The sequence below is a fragment of the Hyperolius riggenbachi genome, chromosome 2, assembly GCF_040937935.1.
Source record: "Hyperolius riggenbachi isolate aHypRig1 chromosome 2, aHypRig1.pri, whole genome shotgun sequence".
Classification (NCBI taxonomy): Eukaryota; Metazoa; Chordata; class Amphibia; order Anura; family Hyperoliidae; genus Hyperolius; species Hyperolius riggenbachi.
Window position 1 is genome coordinate 444,269,448 of NC_090647.1, and position 21,921 is coordinate 444,291,368.

The 21,921-nt window shown below is 41.3% G+C and overlaps 1 pseudogene; it reads right to left on the minus strand.

Moving 5' to 3' along the window:
• Positions 1-21,044: 21,044 nt before the first annotated feature.
• On the minus strand, positions 21,045-21,157 carry LOC137554809 (U2 spliceosomal RNA; annotated as a pseudogene).
• Between the last annotated feature and the right edge of the window lie 764 nt (positions 21,158-21,921).

Sequence of the window (21,921 nt, forward strand, 5' to 3'; positions counted from 1 at the left end):
GTAATGTGTAATGGTTAAAACTTTTTTTTTTTTTTATTGTTCTCACTGTCTTTGTCCCACGTGGAGGAATTTTCTCATGTCCCAACTTGCAGCTTGTTATAGCATGCATGCTTACTCGCACATATGGAATCTGCCTTTGCTGAGGAATTTCGAGCAGCTCAGCACTGCATCAATCCCTGGACTCCACTGACTGGAGCAACACAGCACATTGTGCTATGCCTTATGCCTGGTCCCCGGCTGCCAGTGGGACAGATGCACACACACACAGGTTGCTTCTCATAACAGCTCACTGGATCAAATGAGATCCCTCCATTCGGCCTTTGCACACTGTCAGGCCTGGAACCCACTACAAAATGTTATCGCTAATCGCAATCGCTAGCGTTTTGTGTGAGTGCTTTGTGTGAGCGTTTTGTAAGCGGTTTCATGAACATTTTTGGCAGCGATTTTAAAAAGTGCAAGGTTTTTGCCAGCGATTGTGTAGCGATTAGCGATTAGCGTTTTTAATTCTGATTGGTCCTTTCAATTAATTTTAACTATTTTACAGTGTGCAGTAACTTCAAAACGCTAGCAAAATCGCTCTATGTAGGTTTTGATGAGCGATTATGCCAGCGTTTATATACTTTACATTGCAGAAACGCTAATGCTAAATGCTAACGCTAAACACTAAAAATGCTGCATGTCTTACGTTTTGCGTTTTGGTAATCGCAATCGCTCCAGCGGAATTTGGCCCATCCATTAACATTAGTGTTTAGGGAAATCGCTAGCAGTTTGAATCGCTCACTAAACGCTCACAAAATCGCTCTAGTGGGTTCCAGGCCTGAATGTTTTCTCTTCATGTGTTTTTAGTGCCCTTCATAGCTGCACCAGTGTGACAGGACTTTACTAGAGCTGCCCCCATCCTGTGTGGAACTCTCTCCCACTGCCCATCAGGCTTGCCCCTGCTCCAACACCTTCAAACAAGTCCTCAAAACTCACTTCTTCAAGAAGTCCTACCCCACCCAGCCAATGCTGGGGACTGCGGCCACCCCCCGCCAGGGGGTGTGTCCCCCACAGTTTGTGAACTGGCTTGCGGCATTCAAAGTCCTGTACTGGAGGCTATTTGTGTGTGCAGTGCATGGCTTTCTGCACCATTTTCCTGTAGCCCTGCTCTGCCTGTCAGAGCACGACTTTTGCAGCCTGAAGATCATTGGGGGAGCTGCATGCGGGGAGAGGAGTCTGTCAGGTGAGTACATTTTTTTTTACATGTGCAGCAGCACTAGCACCACTCCAGGACTATTAGGGGGAACTGATGGGAAGGGAGGGAGAGGAACCCTGTTTATGTGTATTTTCTAGTGAAACTCTGCCCACATTACACATTTTCTGGTGAAATCTATCCGCATTACGTGTATTCTGTGGTGAAACACTGCTCGCATTACGTATTTTATGGTGAAAGCTGCCCACATTACATGTATTTTGTGGTGAAACACTGCAACAATAAGTTACATTTTTGGTGAAACACTGCCATATTACGATTATTTTCTGGTGAAACATTGCTGCATTACGATTGTTTTCTAGTTACACAATTTCTAGTGAAATCTGCCTGCATTATGTGTGTTTTCTGGTGAAACACTGCCACATTATGATTATTTTCTGGTGAAACGCTGCCACAATAAGTGTATTTTCTGGTGAAACGCTGCTGCATTCCGTTTATTCTCTGGTGAAACGCTACTGCAATACGATTACTTTCTGGTGAAACGCTTTCACGATACATGTATTTTCTGGTGTAATGCTGCCGCATTAAAATTATTTTCTGGTTAAACGCTGGCGCATTACAAATATTTTCATTGGGGGGCAGGTGCCACGAGGGGAGGTGCCACAAGTTTTCACGCCTGTAGTGACCAAATGTCTAGATGCAACCCTGATTTGATGTATGCCTTTTAATTTGTTACAAAATCCTACTGGTTCTGGTTCACATGACTCAACTGGGTAATCCGCAAAACTGTTTAATGTTTATAACAACTGAACCATGATGCCCCCATAATAAGGCTATAGCTAAAGAAAATAATGCAACACAAAACAACATTATTTTACTAGCTTATTTATAGTCTTTGGCTTCAGATCACCCTTTCAGATTTTCAGAGTTCCATTTTTTCTTCACCTTTGTGTCCCTTCAAATTGTTGGCCAACTTTTGTACAGCTTTTGGCAGGTTCTGTAAATTACCAGAAATGTGATCAATCGTCCAGCTTGGCTCTGGATGAAAGATGAATATTCAGGAAAGTCTCTGGACACTTTCTAAAGACAAATACGGTCTTAGCTACACAGTCCTTTGATATGCAGATGAGTTGTCGCTAAGATAAAAAGGACTTTGGTACAGTTTAAACCTTGCCAAAACAATTTCATATTTCCCAGTAAAGCACAAAGCATGCACAGTAATTACAGAATTGTTTCACTTGTATTTTTGGAGTCTCTACAGAATTATACTTGCATTGCATAGCAGCACAACATGTTCCACAACTTTTGCAGGAACACAGCTGTAGATAACATTTCAGGAAGCAAATGATTAATACATTCTACAATGTTTAAAATCTTACAACATTTCTAATCAGTTTCATGTAAAAACAATCAGATACACAAAAAGTGCTGAAGTATAACTCCTAATCCAACAAGCCTTCCTTTAGTGCACTCTATTCTTGGATGGCAGTCCACAATGCAATTCTAGATTAATAGTAATCAGTGCACATCAATAACGTCCTATTCAATTAGGCTATCACGTCCATATCAATCTTCAATTAGAGACTTCTTAGGGAGATATATTCCAGACAAGACAGACAGAAGGAATAGCCAGTAGCAACCACAGCTCTGGCCTACACTCCCAGACAGAAGGAACCACCGCCACTACCGCCACTACTCATACGGGTTGGGATCAGGAACATGCATAGATTTTCTTACTCCTTTAATATACTGAATGGTTTTGCATGGAAGGGATAGAACAGCTGACTGATTAGCAGATACATACTCATCAAGAATGGGTGGTAAACAAGGCAGTTTAAACCAGTGGGAAAAAATCAAAGTAAGAAACTGATACAGATTATCATTCCAGGAATGCTTTTCAAAATCTCATAAGCCCACAAAAACAGATCTCCTTGCAATAGCGTATAAGCTAATCGGAGAGCCGACGTGGACGGATCAATACATTGAAAGGTAGGATTCAGCAAAAATCTTACACATTCAGAAAGGAAGTCCTCTTTGGTTTCAGAGACTAGCCTTTTAAAGCTCTTAAAGGTATAAGAACCAAATTCGACAAAAACGTACAAATCGGAAATTCCCTCTACACTGGGAATTTCGGTCTGGCTGGTCATACTGTAACGATTGGGGAATTATTTCCGTGGTCAGCGCACAAGATGCGCGCTGACACTGCGGAAATCCTCCACAAGCATATAAAACAACAGAACCCAGCTGTGGTGCAATGCACCTGTAGAGGGAAAGTGAGCACAGAGACAGAATGTATGTGTGTCCACCAATCTAGTCGCCACCCGGCGACGGTGAACACACAACAGCGTAAACAAAGTGGGAACGCAATTGCAAGAGTGGCGATTGCCAATAGTGACACAAGACCGAGTAAGACAAAGCACAAGTGTAGCAAGAAAGACACAGCATATAACAATGATCAGAACGCCAAGGAAAATAACAAACACACTCACTAAGCGCGGTCGCCACGCGAAAAGCGCAACAGCGACAAAGCACGCTAATGGCGTGGTTTCCGCATGAAAAGCACAACAGAGACAAAGCACGCCAACCCTAACTAATCAATGTAACACAAAAACGAAAAGAGAACGCGAACGCTTGCTAAACGGTTGCCTCACCAAGCCTACAGCAAGCGTTCGCTCCAGACAAGACAGACAGAAGGAATAGCCAGTAGCAACCGCAGCTCTGGCCTACACTCCCAGACAGAAGGAATCACTGCCACTACCGCTAGGGCGAATGCGATCCCAACAGACAGCACAATTTCCTGTCGACCGCCGCTGGCGACAAGACAATCGCAATAGATAGACAGTACAAGCTAGAAGGACTGCCTAGTGCACTCCCAAGGAATTACTCTAAGATAATCTTAGCAAACATTTAGCAAAGGCTGAGACTCAAGGTGAGTTAGAAAGAACAAACCATCATGACCAGCAGGGAATTCTGGGAAGAAATGGTATTTATACTGCAAGCCATCAGAGGAAGCAGCTAGGCCATTTGCATGACAAGTAGATGCAAGTTCCTCACCAGCAGAGCAACTCTGAAACTTGCAGAGTGAAGACAGGTCTCTTTTCCAGAGACCTGCAGCACTCAGACCTAAAAAATGGTCAAACAGCTGTCTGCCTGTGCAGACAGCTGAGCAGATCATTGCACCCTCCTATTGCAACCCCTGTTAGATGCGTTGTCAATCGCTCTGTAATGCCCAGGCTCACCCATGCATCAGGATCCGAGCTTCCAATATGATGGCACTCAGCATGTCACTCAGTATGCAATAAACCTCGGGTAAGAGTAAAACACTCCCATAGCATAATAACGTTTTAAAATCTTAAACATTTATTTAAAAAAACACTCTTTGGCAAGGTTTAAACTGTACCAAAGTCCTTTTATCTGAGCTTAACATAGCTCTTATGCTATGGGAGTGTTTTACTCTTATCCGAGGTTTATTGCATACTGAGTGACATCCTATTGGAAGCCCGGATCCTGATGTACCGGGGAGCCTGGTGTTACAGAGCGATTGACAACCCATCCAACAGGTGTTGGAATAGGAGAGGGAGTTTGTTCCCCGACAGGTGTCCTGGTTGTGGAATACTGTATATCTCCCTAAGAAGTCATTAATTGTAAATTGATATGGACGTGATAGCCTAATTGTTTATGTGAATAGGACTTTATTGATGTGCGCTGCTTCCTTTATATCAAAAGTTTTATGTAAATGTACATCAGTGGCTTTAGGCATCAAACCCAGTGCATCAAGACTGAAGGTGTTTGCCCAAAAGAATAAAATCACATGCACACTGATCCATTTAATATTTCATCCAGGGATTTTAACCACTTCTCCTCCCACGGGATGAGAATCTACGTCCCTGCTTTACCCCCCCCTTCCCCTCCCTGGGACGAGGAACTACGTCCCTTGCTGCTGCGCGCTCCCGCTCGCCTCCCCAGTGCTTGTTACCCCCGCCGATCACTAGACGGGATATCAATAAATGGGAACATAGTTCCTATTCATTGATCTAAATCCCCGTGTGAATGTCGACCGCCATCAATAAGATGGCACCGTCATTCACAAAAAAAGATACTTGCACATCCACGCATTACTTCCTGTTTGCCTGGTAATATCAATAAATGGGAACATAGTTCCTATTCATTGATCTAAATCCCTGTGTGAATGTCCACCGCCATCAATAAGATGGCGCCGTCATTCACAACAAAATATACTTACACATCCACGCATTACTTCCTGTTTGCCTGGTAATACTACACTTAGGGAAGTTATGCGCGAGGGCATCTTGTGGCCAAATAGAAAAACTACATGTACAAACATTTTTTTATGAAAAGATATGTTTTTGCATTTAAAATGAACCCCTTACCTCCCACACTCACCAATAGTTAATCCCCAAATTTTGTAAAAAAAAAAAAAAAAAAAAACAATTAGCAAAATACATAAATAGTAACCTTAGAGACTGAACTTTTTTAATATGTATCTCAAGAAGGTATATTATATTACTGTTACTTTTTAAATTATGGGCTTGTAATTAGTTATGGACGCAAAACTGAAAAAATGCACCTTTATTTTCAAATAAAATATTGGAGCCATACATTGTACTAGCGAAAAATGTAAACATTGTAATAACCGAGACAAATGTGCAAATGAAATGAAAAGTATAAATTGTAATATTATTGTTGTTGTTATTATGATGTTGTTATTATGATGCAGAGATTCACCTGACAGCAATAAAGAAGTCACCACCAGTGATACATTTCAGAATGTAAATGAGGAAATATTTTATAATAGGCAAACACTGACTAAATCATTACAAAGTTATCTTGAAAAATTGGTGGGTGGACAGGAAGGGGCAGCCAGTGAGCGTGGGACTATAACCAATAATAATTAACATAGTTTTAAGCACTGGAAATTTCCTTGCTAGATGGAAGTGAGGAAAGGCTCCAATCTCATCTCCATGTGCCCCAAAAGGAAGTTGAGGTAACAGAGTGAGAAGGGTGATTTTGGTGCTATCTGGTCAAGGTAATAAACAAGAAAAAGTAAATTCATTAGTGGCTTTTTTGGAGCCAAACACACAGTGTCGTGTAGTTTGGCTGACCTTCAAGTGTGTTACCTTTAAGTAAGGAAAAAAATTCGATTGTTTGGAATGGGCATTTTTTAACAGTTATCTGTGTCCCTATTGATGGAATTTTGTGTCTTTTTTCCCCTGTGACACTCCTTGCCTCCCATCAGCTTCCAAAAATGAAGGACAGCAAAGGAAACTGTGTGCGTGTGTGTGTTTTTTTCTTGGGTTAGCTTTTAAATTTTTTTTCTATGTGTATAGCTGTCCTGGAGAGAACTGTTTTTTCACCATGAAAGTTAAAATACTCTATAAAATACAGCACTTGTATTTATTGGTTTAGAGGAAATTATTGTGCATGTTTTCCCAGAGTCAAATGCTGCCTCTAAAATCAGACTGTGCTGAACACCAGAAATAATAATTCACAGAAATACTGCAGATCTGGCAAAGTGCCGAGTAGTAAATGACAATTCACTGGGACTCTCGAGAAGAATCTTTATAAACGAAGTATATAGCGCATCCTTTGCAACATATTTACTACCAACATAAATGACTCTAAAGATAAGGAGGTATTTGATAATTATGGGTATGCTGTTATGAAGCTTTCCAGAGTTTCTATGTGTGTCTGTATTCATTGTCTAAAATCTTTTACTTTCATTTTTTCCCATCTGAAAAGAATGCGCCGAAGTGTATAAAATACGAATCATTCCTACATTTCATGTTTTGAGCTATGTAGGCACTTGAAAACGTAAATACCTAAAATTGCACTCCATGACATTGTTTATAGGAGTGACTGAAAATAACTATGCTGCTTTCATTATGAATTATTCAGCCTTTTCTATGTGCAAGTCCAACTGCTGGAATTATGATTAAAATCAGCATAATCTCTTTATTCAGTGATTAATTTAATACTTAGGATGCTCAACTGTATCAGATCTATGCAGATTTAGAAGACCAAATTTGGCATTAGGCAAAGTAACAGCTTTGGTCCCCACTACTCTAGTGGCCAATTAAGCTTAGCTAATAAAGATACAGGGCTGATATAGGGTGTTGGGAATGTAAAAAAGGCGAATGGAGAAAAAGGGCACCAGATGAAGCAGAATGTGATTTCGTTTATAAAAGAGTGCTGGATGTAACTAATAAATGTAATTTTTTTCTAAAAGGGCGCCGGATGTAGCCGATAAAAAATGTGATTTGGTTTACAAAAAGGCGCCTATTTGTACCTGATGAGTGGGATTCCATTTACAAAAGCCACCAGATGTAGCCGCTATTAGAATATATCTCTAACCTTAAAGTAATACTGTAGGGGGGGCCAGAGCATTGGCGAGTGGCTGCGTGGGCACAGGATGTCTGTGGGGACCTTTAGCAGCCCCGGGTAAGTTCAACTCATTTTCCCCCGACCCCCCTACAGTATTCCTTTTACCCTCCATGGTGGTGCCTAGCCTTAACCAACCCCTGGGTCTAGCCTTAACCCCCATAATAGTGCCCAGGGCCACCGCAAGAGTACAAGTGACCCACACAATGGCTTAGGGCCTCTCACTCTGCAGGGGCCTTATGCCATCATGCTGGGCTGCCCTCTGCTGTGTCTGATGCTCCCTCTCCTGTCCTGCAGAGTTGCGGTGACTGGGAACTTAATTCCCTGGAATCACATTGCTCTCCCCTCCTCTGCCAATAGCATCTGTTTACTATGGTTTCGGATGATGTCATCATGTGAGGCATGGGTGCCAGCCTGAACCATAGTAATCAGATACTAGTGGCAGAGGAGAGCAATGTGATTCAGCGCTGAATCGGGCAGGACAGAGACCATTTGATTATCTTGAGGGGAGGGTACCTCTGACCATCAATAGTGGGCTGGAGGGAGACGGCGTGTTATAATAATAATAATAATAATTGCAGTGTTTGTATAGCGCCTTTCTCCTGTCGGACTCAAAGCGCTTGCGAGGCAGCCACTAGAGCACACTCAGTAGGCAATAGCAGTGTTAGGGAGTCTTGCCCAAAGAGCTCCTTACTGAATTACTGGCTTACTGAACAGGCAGAGCCGAGATTTGAACCCAGGTCTCCTGTGTCAGAGGCAGAGCCCTTAACCAGTACACCATCCAGCCAGTAGGACATATGACTACCTACACTGGGCTAGGGAGGGGGGAAATACAAAATACAGAAATGGTAGACAATATAATAAGTTATAGTGACAATTGTTTAATGATTAACAAAAATGTACAGCAACTCAGAAGACACAAACAAGAGAGAACCCTGTACTTGTGAGCATACAATTTAAAGGAATATGGAGGAGAGAAGAGGTGTAGTGATACAGTGTAGTTGTATTAGATAATATTCAAGAGCATAGCTTTGGCAGAGGCTGAAAGTAGAATGGCCTAGGTTAGATTATATGCTTGTCTAAAAAAAACAGCATTTTGAGGGTGTGCTTAAAGTGTACCTAAGGTGACATGTGACATGATGAGATTTACATGTGTATGTACAGTGCAAAACGTGTTAACCACTTGCCGACCGCGCACTCATAACGCGCGTCGGCAAAGTGGCAGCTGCAGGACCAGCGACGCAGTATTGCGTCGCCAGCTGCAGGCTGATTAATCAGGAAGCAGCCGCTCGTGCGATGGCGGCTCGCAGGCTAAATGTAAACACAAGCGGAAATAATCCGCTTTGTTTACATTTGTACGGCGCTGCTGCGCAGCAGCGCCGTAAGGCAGATCGGCGATCCCCGGCCAATCAGCGGCCGGGGATCGCCGCCATGTGACAGGGGACGTCCCGTCACTGGCTACACAGGACGGATAGCATCCTGTGCAGCCCGGAACACCAGGGGGGCCAGGTAGGAGAGGGAGGGGGAGGATTTCGCCGCGGAGGGGGGCTTTGAGGTGCCCCCCCCGCAACACCCGCAGGCAGGAGCGATCAGACCCCCCCAGCACATCATCCCCCTAGTGGGGAAAAAAGGGGGGCGATCTGGTCGCTCTGCCTGCACGCTGATCTGTGCTGGGGGCTGGAGAGCCCACCCAGCACAGATCAGCAACAACAGCGCTGGTCGTTAAGGGGGGGTAAAGGGTGGGTCCTCAAGTGGTTAATAACCAGGCCGTTTGTCTTTTTTAAAATTTTCCTGCCTTAATTTTCAGGCATGAAAGTGACTGCTTCTCTCTTGTTGGTGCTTTGTCGGGAATATAGTAAACATAACTGGTATGCAAGTTTTCCTAGAAGAATACAACTAGTGAGGGCAGGAAAAAGATAGGAAAAGGTCCATAGTTCACGTGTTTTAACTTTGGGACTCTCAACAGACTGCAGTTGAGCAGAGACCATAAAACATGCAATCTACTTTGTAAATTTGTAAATATATTTAAAAAAAACCCCTAATCATGTAAAAATCATTTTTAGATATAGGAGGACAGATCCAATTGTTTATCCTATAACTGTATTTTTTTTTACCTCAGGTTGACTTTATAGACAACAAGGTTTGGAGCATGACATATATGTTTATAGTGAAAAAACTGTCTGGGACTTTACCAGGGCTGACTTTACCTGGGCTGACTGGTGGATGGACAAGACCAATTAAACCTTGAGGGAATCTACAGACTATAGGGGGCTGGAGGAAGCCCCAGGTAAGTATAAATCATTTTCTTTTATTTCTCTCAGGTACACGTTAATTAAAAAGGCAGTCTTCTTGTGCTTGATTATAAGGACTGCGGTTTTGAGAATTGTCATTAACCACTTCACCACTGAGGGGTTTTACCCCCTGACCACCAGAGCAATTTTCACCTTTCAGCGCTCCGTCCATTCATTCGTCTATAACTTTATTATTACTTATCGCAATGAAATGAACTATATCTTGTTTTTTCCGCCACCAATTAGGCTTTCTTTAGGTGGGACATTATGCCAAGAATTATTTTATTCTAAATGTGTTTTAATGGGGAAAATAGGAAAAAATGTGGGAAAAAATTATTATTTTCAGTTTTCGGCCATTATAGTTTTTAAATAATGCATGCTACTGTAATTAAAACCCATGAAATGTATTTGCCCATTATTCCCGATTATAAAACCGTTTAAATTATGTCCCTATCACAATGTACGGCCCTAATATTTTATTTGGAATTAAAGGTGCATTTTTTTCAGTTTTGCGTCCATCCCTAATTACAAGCCCGTAGTTTATAAAGTAACAGTGTTATACCCTCTTGACATAAATATTTAAAAAGTTCAGTCCCTAAGGTAACTATTTATGTTTTTTTTTTATTATTGTATATATTTTATTTATTTTTTTACATTACAAAAAAAAAAATTGGGGAGTGTGGGAGGTAATGAGTTAATTTATTATGTAAAACAATTTATTTGTATGTGTAAAATGCATTAGGGTGTAGTTTACTATTTGGACAAAAGATGGCCACAGTGAGTATGTTTACATGCGACCTGTAAGCGACCGGAAGGACGCTTACAGGAAGCAGTAGGAGGCTGGGAGACTCACAATGATCGCGCTGTTTCTGAAAGAAGCAGCAGATCATTGCGGGGCTTAGATCAACAAACGGGAATGGATTTTCCCATTCATTGATCTCAAGCGGGCGGCGGCATGCACGAGCGTTGGGTGCGCGTGCACGAGCGGCGGGAGCGCGGAAGGTACGGATTTCTCCGCCCCTGGTTTTTTAGGAGGGAAAAAAGGGGCGGAGAAATTCGTACCGCCGGGGGTAAAGTGGTTAAAATGCAGAATGTTCATTAAATTTTTTTAGCTTAGCTTTTGTGAGGATTTCTGATTGCAAAGGGGACTGGTGAGTAGGACTGTTACACCAGGACAGACTTAGCTGTTGTTGCCATGTTAAAACATGTGAAATGTGAGCCTCAGGAAAACTTTGTACTCGACACTCATCATCCATTTTGTGGTTGAAGTTGACAGGCAATTGGCAGATATAAATTGTAAGGCATTGATGTTTCTCTGCTCAACAATAAACTGCAGAACTATATCTGAAACAAAAAGCTGACTGCAGTAAAGGGATGGGTATGGAGTGCTTCTGTCTTAGGCACCTCCTGTTTGTCAGGATCCCTTGAATGCTGGCTGCCTGCTGCTTTATGAGACCCTGCCTATCCCCACTACCTTCTGTCCTCCCTCCTCTGCAGTTCAGAGGCCTATAACCTTCAGAGTCGCTGTTACCAGTGGTGGGCCGAAATATTAATCGAAATTTGCAATTACGCTTTGAAATCGTAATGCAAAATTTCAGAGAAAATCATAATTTATTTTGCATGTAATTGTAATATTTCATAATTTTGCATAATTTTCACATTGCTTCGCGTAATTTTCTGCCGACTTTAGCAGTGACTCTTACATGCAATTCCCCATACATGCTATTGCTACCAGAATTGCTACACATGTAAAATCGATTTTTTCTAAGTTTAAAAAACATTTTTTCTTTGCATTTTTAAAATCGATTTTGTCAAGAACCTCAAGGTCTTTTAAAAAAGACTTGTACCCACTATTCTCCTTAACATATGTAGCAATTTTGGTGTCAATAGCATGAATGGGGGCTTAGATATTCACTGCCAAAGTTGGCATGAAATTACATGAAAATTACGCAGAATTTTATGCAAAATAATTGCAAAAATGTATGTGAAATTTTGTGTAATCGTGAATTGCAGATTACGATCATCACTAGCGGTCACTGCTAATGACACGTTGACATTATATTATCCCTCCTTTAGTCCCTGAGAATAATACTGGTCTTTTGTTATCCTGAATATAACTGGTCTACTCTAGGTTTTCCTTAGCCAAGTAATAAAGTGATTTCAGCATGGTCCAAGTGATATTAAGAATATCAATTTTAAGTATGTTTGTTATGATGTAGAGAAGAGAGGAAGAGCGGAGGCGCACATCCACTTGGAACTCTTTATTCACAAATCCAATATAAAAGCAGGCAACGCATCCATAAGTTGGGAGAGGGGTACAGGCAAACGTGGAGGTCCTTAGCCAGGTGATAAAGTGTAGAATTAATTTGATAACTAGACTGTGACTTCAGCATGGTCCAAATGTTATTAAGAATGTCAACATTAAGTATGTTTGTTATTATGTATGAAGAAACCACCAATAAATAATAATTTTTGAAAATTGTGAGAACCAAGGACATTTTTTTTGTTTTGTTTTGTTATACAAGAGTTAAGCGTTCCTTTAGTTTGCTGTTGTAAGAACTTTCAAGTTTTATGTTCCATAGTTTTTATCATCCATCAATGAAATCTATGCTAGACATAAAATATAGTTTTAGCTGTATGAATTAAAAAAGGCCTTCCTGATAAAATTTGTGGCATAAATAGTTGCTGAGTGTAAATTGAACAGTATAATCTAACTGTCAAAAAAAATCTCTCTTACCCATCCCTCATCTATAAATTTAAAAAGAGTAAATTTTAATTAACAAGTACTAGTAGACCCTGGTAAACAAACGAGATAGGTACTGTAGTTTTGATCTTAAGTGGTAAAAACCCAGCATGTCAGCTTTGCTCTAAAATATTATTTACAGCGTATAATATACTATCACAATTTTTTTTTTTAGCAGAACAGCATTCAAAGCGTTAAAACACAGGACTTACTTTTTCAATAGAATTCTCCCTGCAGGGAGATCTGCATCCAAACTGGTGATAACATTATTTTGTGTTTACTTAATTGTAGCAGAGAGGAATGTAAACATTCCCTGACTGTGCAGAAACTTCTTCTAATGTGTCCTGAACTGAAACACTGCTCAGAAATCATTACTGGGTACATTATAAGTATGAATAAAATGCAATGGCAGCTTTCAGAGCAAATAAAACTGTACTTTGGGAGCGTGTAACTTCAAAATGGATAATAATACTTATACACAAAAGCAAATATGATAACTGTGTGGGATATAACAAGTAGGAAAACACATTTTTATTGAATATTATGTCAGAGTTTAATACCGCTTTAACCTGAATCTGTCCATAAGTTTAAACACTAAGACATCTCTGTCCCCTGTACCTTTTCTGTACCTCCAGTGTCCCCCTCTCTGCCACCTCTGTTCCCCTGTGCCCTCAGTGCCCCCTCTGTGCTCTCAGTGCCCGCTGTGCCTCGACTATGCCCCACTGTCCCCTATGCATCCTTCTGTCACTCTTTAGGCTTCCTTCTTTCCCCATTTGTGCCTCCTTCCATCCCCTTGTGCCACCTTCTCTCCCTAACCCCCTCCTGCAATCCCCTAGCCCAGTGTGTAATGCATAGTGTAGTACAGCAGAAGCTCTACTTCTGTCAACTCCCTACCGGAGTCCAGCTCTATGCATCTATCCTCTTCACTCATCTCTACCTCTAGTGCCCAGCATTGCCTGCATGCCATGTAATTACGGTACACACAACAGGAGGAGAATGAGATGCCAGGAACTAGAGAAATGAGTAGAGAGAATGAACGCACAGTGCTGGATTCCGGTAAGATGGTGAGAGAAGCATGGCTTCTGCTGCACTATACTCTGCATTACATGCTGGGCTGGAGGATCGCAGGAGGGGTGCACACACCAGAACATGGGGGAGCTGAAGCTGCTACTTATTCCTCTAATGATGCAACAGAATTGGGGGTGGGGGGGATCATATTGGCTGGTCATTCATATTTTGGTTGTTCATAAGTCAAGGACTCACTGTATACAGATCCCAAATATTTGCTAAGGAAGGTGGAGTACAAAAATAAAAATTCCCCACCCAGCCAAGTGTAACTAGTGTCTTGTTTTCTTGATTATTAAGATGCCTCTCTTGTAACATTTTAATACCTGATGTAATGGTCCTAAGGGAACTCGCAGTCCAGCTTGTTTCCCCACATCCTTTAGATAAAATACATTAAATGATGACATTTTAATATAAGACATTTTAACAGAAATGTGTGTATATATATATATATATATATATGCTTTTTTTTATTAATAAGCTAGGAAACATAGAAAAAGAGAGGCAGACATATAAAATGTCTTCCCATAGAATTGAATAGATTGAAAGAAAATACATTTTTGCCATTAGGTCAGCTGTCAAACATTTGATGTATGTACATTCATTTAGAAGGTCATTTGTCTGCTGTTTGCAAGAATGTGGATGCCAAACATTTAAAGTACAATGTATCATTGCTTTTACACTGCCACCATTGAATCGATTCTCTGCTCCGACATCTTGGTCTGGTATGGGGGAGCCACCGCCAGTGACAGGCACAAATTACAGGGGATCATTAGGTCGGCGGAGAGGATCATTGGGAGACCTCTGCCCCCACTTGACCACCTGTATAACACAAGACTGCGAGCCAGGGCACTGAGGATTGCAAGTGAAGTCTCTCACCCAGGCTACTGTTTTTTCACCCCACTTCCACTGGGTCGGAGACTCCGGAACATCACCACCATGACCACCAGACACAAGAACTCTTTCTTCCCGATGGCCGTTAGCCTCCTGAACTCCCTTAACATTCTACCATCCTCTATCAGCGCCCTACCACCTGCATAGGAGCGGTAGGCTTCTGCAGTGTGTTTTTTTGAAAGATGAATACTGATTGTATATTTGTGTATGTCTATATTTGAGTATGTGGTATTACTGTCATTCTAACGTTTTTCCTGCCTTTCTTCTATGTACCGCTCCATTGTGCCAAACCCAATTCCGGGCTTGACCCAGTCATGCTTGGCGAAATTCTGATCATGTTTATGGGTGCATTAAAAGAGTGGGAGACAAAAGCAATAAAATAAACATGCATGGGAACACACACCATTCATTTTTATTGCCATATTCTATCATTTATTACTCTTGGACTTCCTTATCAAAACCAATGGTATGATATAGCACTAGAACGTGGATGTTGTCTAGTATATTGCTGGAAATTGTTGTTACCAAAAATCCATCACATTTCAGCGTTGAACATTACAGTGGCAGGTTTCAAAAGTAAGTCCATGTCTGTCACTTAAGTGCAGTCAACAAACGTACAAGTGAAAAAAACAACCCATCAAGGTCATTTTATAAAGCATAAATAGATCCCTGAAGGAAGAGTGGAAAGGTGAAAACAATCCACTGATTGCATATGCATTTAACCACTGGGAATCCAAGGTGATAAAACAATTCCTGTGTATTCAAACCCTTCAGATGTCCTTCGTCGGTAATACAATCATAATGATAATATTTGTTGTAGATAAAGTGGAATGTGGAGTCTCAACATATGAATACATTTTTGTCTGGGAAAAAATGCTTGGATAAAAAAATATATTTTTATGTTTCATATTTTAATAAATATTACTAAAAGTGCATGCTACTAGGTAAAATAAAATCCCAAAAGATTTTGAGGTCATATTGACATAACGTATTAAAGGCTAATAAAATACATATTTTTTAAAACATGTTTGTTGCAAGTTGTGTATTGCAAGATAATAATGCTACAGTACATACATGATTTATATAGGTGACTCAAGGATGAACGCAAGAGGTCTAGAACAATGCATATGCAAAATAAAGGTATGGCAATATGATCAGTAAGAAGCATGTACCAATCAGCAGTTGTATCAGATAACAGCCTCTAGGCCAGGAATGTCAAACCGATCCTTCGAGGGCCGAGGTCCTCACACATTTTTGACACAGCTCAAATTAATTGATGGGTCTGAATTAGGAAAGGTGTGGTCCATCATGCAGAACACATTCCTCTCTTTCTCAGTCTATCCTAAACACTGGCATGGATCTGGCCCTCCAGGCCTGGAGTTCGACAACTGCTCTAGGCAATGAATTGTCAAGCATACACCATATACTGTATATATAATGCAGTAATTGCAAATAAACAAAAAGGAAACAAAGAACAAAGAAACAAAAAGTTAAACAAGGAATATATTATCACAAAAGTAATGAAACAACTATAACCCATGGAATGTTATTAATGTTATTAATACCCATGTAAAACAGTGAAAAAAATATGTAAGAAATACAAAGTATTAGGTATTCAGGCAGTTGCATTACTTGCATACCAGCTTTAGAAAATAGTAACTGCAACTGGTCAAAATAGATAGCCTGAAAAACAGTCCTAGCGGATGGAGACAAGTGTCTGGGAGGGGAGGAGGTCTCACATCTACCAAAAAATTGAACTGGGGCTCGTAATATGGCAGAACTAGTGAGAACTACCCCTGCTGAATGCTTTTTCTTTGTTGTTGGTTTGTTGGTTTGTCTCTTGTTGATTCTTTACTTATTTAGTTGCTTTTTTTACTTATTTCAAACATTTTTTTCTTAGACCTTCAAAATCTAGAAATAATCTCAACACTGTTGATGAAAAAAAAAAAAAAAAAAACCCCAAACTAACAAAAAAACCTAACTGCTTGTTTGTTTACAGCAAACATTTTATTGCACACTTAAAGTGAATAAGAATATTTTTTTTATACACGTATTGAGGATAAAACCCTGCATTTCATGAAAGTCAGTGTTCTACGCTACTACTCACAGTTTAAGTCTGTTTATTTTCATAACCATCTGTTTTTATGGCAACTTGCCTGTTTGCAAATACTATACGCCAGACTTACAGTTTTTTTTCTGCCAATCCTAGATGTTTCTGCATGGACCCATGCCACACTGTAGGATTTACTCATGCAGCATGGGTATTAAAACTGCCAGACAAGGGAAGATCAGAATAACCACCGATCTGTTACAGGTTAAATGGCTTCTTGCACTTTTGGCAGTTACATCTGTGAATATTTTATGTTTTAATTGATAACACTATAAATCTGATAATAGATTCTAAACAGCACCCAGTATTATTGGGTTAGCAGTTAGCGGATACCTTCTGTTATTCTGAGATTTTACTCAAGCATCATGAAATTCATTAGTTTAAAGTAATCTATCAAAAATAGCATGAAAAACGTTGGCAGATTCCAAATCCCAGTTGTCATCTCCTAACAGTGGAGAATAAATATGGATCTGCTGTTGTTATGGGAGATTTTGGTCAGCAGGTACTGAATAGTGTATGTCAGTCTGAGGATTTTGTGGCAATTGATCTTCTCATCACAAGCCACTTCGTTCTGATATTGTAAACCATATATAAAGCGTATAAATAAATCTTCAATAGGAAGCTTTCTTTTGGCGTAGGACCTTATTATGTTAGATTGACACCTAAGGCTACACAGAGACCAGTGAACTCGGTTCTGGCTGATTGCACTACAGCATTGAACTCACAGGAAAACAGTGCACAGCTCGAAGCTCCAGAATTCTCAGCTGCTTATCTGATTAGCAGAGGATAGGACTGAGCAGATGTTTATGCATCCCCAGCAGTCAATCTGAAATGCAGCAGCAAAGCATTAGTTTGACCTTTTGGAAACATTAATGCTTTTCTATAAGAGAATTCTCTATGGTATCTGGCTACGAAGTTGATGATTCATTAAGCACATTTTATGTTTTTTTGTTTATTTTAAGGCACATAGGCTCATTAAACACAAAAAGAGTAATAAAGACATCAAAAAATATTTTGCTTACGTAATACAGATCAACGTTTGTTCATTTAGAAATATCTCTGGTGGGCACTAAAGGACGAGTCTGCAATTATCGGATTCTCATTTATCTGTGGAGTTGAGTAATAAACTCAGTTTGATTGCTGAATATCCTCCTCCTTATGTCTAGTAGAGTCCACTAATGATAGATGAGAGCTGGACTGCTCATTAAGGGGAACCCGAGGTGAGAGTGATATAGAGGCTGCCATATTGATTTCCTTTACCAGTTACCTTGTTGTCCTGTCCATTTGATCCTAAGTCTCTAATACATTTAGCCATAGACCCTGAACAAGCCTGCAGATCAGATGCTCTGACTAGATTGGCCACATACTTGTTCCAGGCGTGTGACTCAGACAGTACTGCAGCCAAAAGAAATCAGCAGGACGTCCAGACAACTGGCATTGTTTAAAAGAAAACAAATATGGCATCTTCCATATCCCTATCACCTTGGGTTCCCTTTAAGAGTAACTATCATAATATACTTAAGTTCTCCTGCTCTGAGACTTACTAAGCGTTATGGTACATACATAGAAGAATCACAAGAGGCGCACTTCAGGAATGTTTTATACAGATGTGATTGGTGATTATGAGTACCAGGACTCATGGAAAAGCAAGCAATCAGTTGTATGGTTAGATTTTTTTTTTTAGGTTCTGAATTGCTGTGATCCCCTATTGCTTTAGCACATGATCATGACAAGCAAACCAGACCCATACAAATCTATAACTCAACCAAAGTGTTCACATTCATCTCCATGAGGTATGTGTAAGGTCATAAAAACAATGGTGGGTTCTTCTTGAGACTCCAATCACACAATATGCGCATACACCAAAGTCGACCTCAGTGGTCGGTCAATCGGTGGCACTGGGAATAAGAAAAGAACAGTATGTGTGTCCAAAGCTTACTCAAGTGTTTATTTACCTTAATAGTAGTTATAAAGGAGAAAATGACGTATTTTGCATTAAAAAACATCATAGAGGAAAAACAGCCAATGAACGCTATTAATATAATAGGCAGAGATTAATTAATGCGCACTGAAACTTCTCATAACAATGAATTGTCCATCATCCTTGCATACAGTAAATATTACGGCAAAGTTTTTCTGTTTTGGGCTATTCAGACAAATGTTCAGACAACTTAAGAAAATATTATCATTCCTGAGCCAGATGGTGTTATTCAGCCTTGGTCAACTAGACAGAGAAATATTGTTTGTGGAAAACACAAATAGCAGTTTCAAGGGAACTTACCATTTCATATATCTCTACAGTGACTTCACATAAAAACGGCAATGGCTTTTTTAAAATATAAAATATTGTGCATATTTTTTATTTACTGGAAGTAATATAAAAAGTTATAATATAAAGAAAATGGCATCTAAAGAAACAAAATGGCATCCCAGCACAAAATAGCATCTCAGCACATAATGGCATCTCAGCACAAAATGGCGGCTCAGCACAAAAGGGCATCTCAGAACAAAATGGCAGCTCAGAGGTTCAAATAATCTTTTCAGCATGAAACACAGGAGCAATACTACTAAAATGCTTAGTCCATTTCAGAAAGAGCATACTTAAGGCCATTTCAGAAATGATATTTCACCCAGAAGTGTACATACACGTAGTGTTAATAGAGTGCTGAAAGGCAGCAGCATGAGAAGGAGGTGGGCCTGAGATGGAGTGTGGATCACATTGTTAGCGGGCAGCTTGACCTGGGGGAACTGCATCAGCAAGGCCACCCAGATCTGTACATACAAGTTGTGCAAATTGAGTACCGAAAGGCAGAAGCAGCATGAGGAGGAGATGGATTTAAGATGGAGTGTGGACCGCATTGCTAGCCGGCAGCTTGGCCTGGGTGGACTGCATCAGCAAGGCCACCCAGAAGTGTACATATAAATAGGAAAAATTTTACCCCAATGTGCCAGCTGTTCCCTCAGTATTAGGCATGCAGCCCTCTCCCCAGGATTGATAGCCATATGCACCCCCAGTATAAGGCAGACACCCACCCCTCCTCAGGATAAGCTAGATGTTACCCCAGTATTAGGCAGCCCCTTCCCAGTTTAGTTAGCTTCATCTACCCCCAGCATTAGGAAGCCCCCACCCCCATGCAGAGATGTGAGCAGAGTGCTGTAGACGTCCTACTCACCTCACCTCTCTGCACTGGAATCCCTCATCAGTCTGTCACAGGCTTGCAGTCGCAGAATCTCCTCTCTATGTCTTCCTCTGGTGATGCACATAATGAGAGACACCACTAGAAGGTGACATAGAGAGGAGATGCTGCGAGCTTTCAACATGTTGAAGAGGTAACCCAGTGTAGAGAAGGGAAAAGCACTTCTATAGCACTGCTCGTTGTTCTGCAATGGGCTGACAAGGGGGGGAGGTGTCATGGGCTCCCCCGTGGGGCTATGCACCCAGAGGCTGGTGCCTCCCCAGCCTCTGTCTCGGCTTGGGCCTGGATAGTAGTGATCCACCCGTAAAACTATGCCTGCCATTCATTCATTACTTCTGTTTATAAAGTATGTAAGAGCAATTGCAAGCACAATGAAATATCTGTTTAAGCAAGCCTATATTGTCTCCTTTCTGTAAAGATTTTGGAACTACTCTCAACTACATGCAATATATTAACAACCTAGTGAGGTAGGAGATACAAATGAGTCATACTGATGATAAGCAAATCCTCCATTTTTTTTAAAGCTTTCTTGGCTCCGGTTGCATGCAACAGGAGTCCCTAGTAAGCAAGGCTATTAGCCCCATGCACGGAAAAAGCGTGAGTGCCCTAAAGCACCCCCACGAAACGTGCATGAGTAGCCACGGGCCCCACAATACAGCAGGGCCCTTCCGGTTGTTCCCCGAAGGGAACCTTCCCCCTTTGCCATTGGCTCAGGGGGTGGCATCCTCCAACACCCGAGGGGTTGGAGGATCCTGGAGTCCTCCGACACCCGAAGGATTGGAGGACCCCGACGTTGCCCAGTGGTTACCCAAAGGGCCTGGCCATGTGGCAACCATGTCCACATGGTCCGGGTGGCTCCCCCGAGAGGGAGCCGGGTGGGAACCGAAGTCCCCGGTGCCAGCAAGCTGGCCCTGACCTTGCGGCTGGAGTTATAAAAATTCCACACCCTCCCTAGCCAAAAGGCCGGGGAGCTGCGTTAGTCGGCTATGCATATGGGCAGTACAGACCATAGCACCCTACTTCCGCCTGGGATCTGCCACATCCCAGGTTTTTTCAGGTGCACCTGGAGCGCCACTTCCAGGGGCAGTACGCCTAAGCAAAGCCCTCAGCCATTTAGCTTCGACCATGGTATAGATCCATTCAATCAGCCTCTGGGGAGTTACGACAAGAAGGGACACCCTGCCACAGTGCCATCCCTCCAGGTCCCCCCAAAAACCTCAAGAACAGATACTACACTTGATCTTAGCCAAAAGGCCGAGAAGCAAATCCTCCATTGTACAACGTGACCACATATGTTCTTGCCATACAGATGCTTTCATTTAATGCTGGCCACATGTATGGACATTACAGATTGCCCAGCAAGCTCATGGTGAACTTCTAGGAGTATGTAAGGAGTGTGTAAGGGGTTGAAAAAGACCAAAAAGCCTCCTTACTAAAATTATACGCAAAACAGAAGTTTGCCTTCTTAACAGAAGATATTTGTGAATATTCACTTTGGAGTGAGCATATAATGTCTCCCACAATGCATCACTGCTGAATATGCAAATCATCTCTTTGTTGTCCCTGTAAGCTAATCACACCTCCAGATGCGCTGGCATGCAATGATATGTCAGCTTGTTAATATTACAGAGCAATCTATGGCAATCTAATTGCTCAGTCATAAACCAAACTCAGTGAAGTAAGGCTTTTGTTTTCCATGGGCAGCTGAGCTGCTAGATGTTGAGCAGTTGAGCCTCCTGTCTAGTACTGGCCACACAAGCTCCATTTAGCTGCATGTAAAGAAATTAGCAACACCACACATTTGACATGCGGCAGCATTGCCCAGCAGCAAAAAAAAAAAAAAAATCATATGGCAACCACCATGCTCAGATGCAATGCCAAGATGGGGGGGGGGGGGGGTTGTCTACCATCTATGTAGAGCACTAGCAAGCGTCCAGTTGGTGCAAGGAAACAGCTTCTCATGGAAAAGAGGCCTATAGGGGATAATTCAAATAATTTTCAGTATAGATAACCTTTGTACTACATTGCGG